This window comes from Parasteatoda tepidariorum, chromosome X1, assembly GCF_043381705.1.
Source record: "Parasteatoda tepidariorum isolate YZ-2023 chromosome X1, CAS_Ptep_4.0, whole genome shotgun sequence".
Lineage (NCBI taxonomy): Eukaryota > Metazoa > Arthropoda > Arachnida > Araneae > Theridiidae > Parasteatoda > Parasteatoda tepidariorum.
Window position 1 is genome coordinate 32,366,714 of NC_092214.1, and position 1,959 is coordinate 32,368,672.

Here is a 1,959-nt window from a genome sequence, read left to right on the forward strand (position 1 = left end):
TAAGTAAATATTTATGTATATTTATTTATATATATATATATATATATATATATGGAGAGAGAGTGAGCGGGTTGTTGTTGGATATACCGGACAAAAGTATACCGGATTGATCACAGTGTACCTTAAATCTGAACATGCATTTTCTTTCTTATTTATTTATTTTTAAAACATTACGAATACAATCGTCATATACATTTCTGAGTCTTTCTTTTTAAATTTAAAATTTTAAAAATATGTGTTGCTGCAAAGTATTATTTTTTACGCTCAATAATAAGATATTTAGTTTCTTTTGAATTAAATGTTCTTGCTTCAAATTGTTTTTGACAGTTTTTGAAATTATTGTTTAAAAAATTGAAAAAAAGTTCTGAAATTGAAATTTTATAAGTTGCGAATTTCCAGTGGATAAATACACTAAGGAAAAAAACTATTAATGTAGATCTAAAAGTGAATTTAAAATCTTCATTATACAATACAGCTAAAGGCTATTAAAAATCAGTTTAATTTTTTTAATTACATAAGTATGCGAAGCGATCAGCTATTTTTTCTGACCTGGGCAGTTTAAGTGGCCATTTTAACCAATTTTTTAAAAGCACTTCCAAAAATGAAATGCAATCTCTGTTTAACTTACAATTATTATTTGATTGAATAACTTCTCTGATTAATGAAGCTTTGTAAACTTCATTAAATCCATCGCTTACTATCCAAATGAAGAATTAAGAAATGTTTATTTCCTCGTATTTTCTTGATATGCTTGAAGCATTCAAAATAAATAAAGATGCTAACGTTGATTTAAAAACCTCACTAAGTTAAAATCTGCGAAGCTACTCCACAAGCAATTAATTTATCATTTATTTTTTATGATTAAAACTGCTTGAATTTTTCAAATTAGCAAAAAAAAATATTTTTATATAAAGCAGAATAACAAAGGTAAAAATAAATTCGTTATCTAAGCCCTTAATTACATTTCTTACCGCTATACTATGTAAAAAGCTTGACTCAAAAATAGCATTTTCAAACGCGATGTGAAGTTTTTAGTATTTAAAAATGCATGATTCTAATTAGGATTGCGTTTAGTACTTCACGCTCTGCTTAATCTTTCATTTTTTGCACACATTTTAGTCATAAAATAGGTGTTGATAAAAGTAATTTACTCAACATTAATATTCTCTTGAGATTTCCATGCAGGGGTAACAAAAATAAAAAAAAGCAGAAAATTAGGATTTAGATAGGTTGTTTAATTTAGTTAGAATAATATTTAATGCATATAAATATAATGTAAATTCAATGCGTGCAGAAAATATTCATTTATAAGAAAAATTTAAAATTTCTAGAGTTTTTATTTGACGTCTCTTTTGAGTTTACTATTCTTTTCATGCAGTCATTATCATATTGAATTAATCGTTATAAAAGCAATTCTAAAGAAAATAAATTAAGTTATATGTTGTATTTAGTTAAAACGAAAAAAGAACACAACAAATTATTCAAATTGCACCGTAATAATCGGGAAATATAATGAATTGGAAAATGGACAATATGATGACTTAACTCAAATTTTTAAATTAGTTAGGAGGGCGTATTTGGTTAAACCACTAAAACTTCCATGTATGGACTAAGGTTTTTAGTGTAATTTAGAGGAAGTGCAGTCTGCCATCTTTAGTGTCTTTAGTGTAGTCTGCCGTCTGCAAGAAATTCAGAAAACTTGTAAAATTCTTGTCTAAAAACAATACTACGAAATAGTTAGATGCAATTATATGACATTTCAGAAACAGAGTGGCTTTACTCCCTATTGCATGCCCCCCCCCCTAAAAATAATAATAGTTTTCCATAATTTTTTTTGCATTGGTGAAGAAAGTGACAGTCTTTTTAAATATACGAATTCCATAGGGAGCCGAGTTGAAATATACTATACACACATATAGTATACATGGTAGCACCTATACGCTAAAATTTCTTACACGA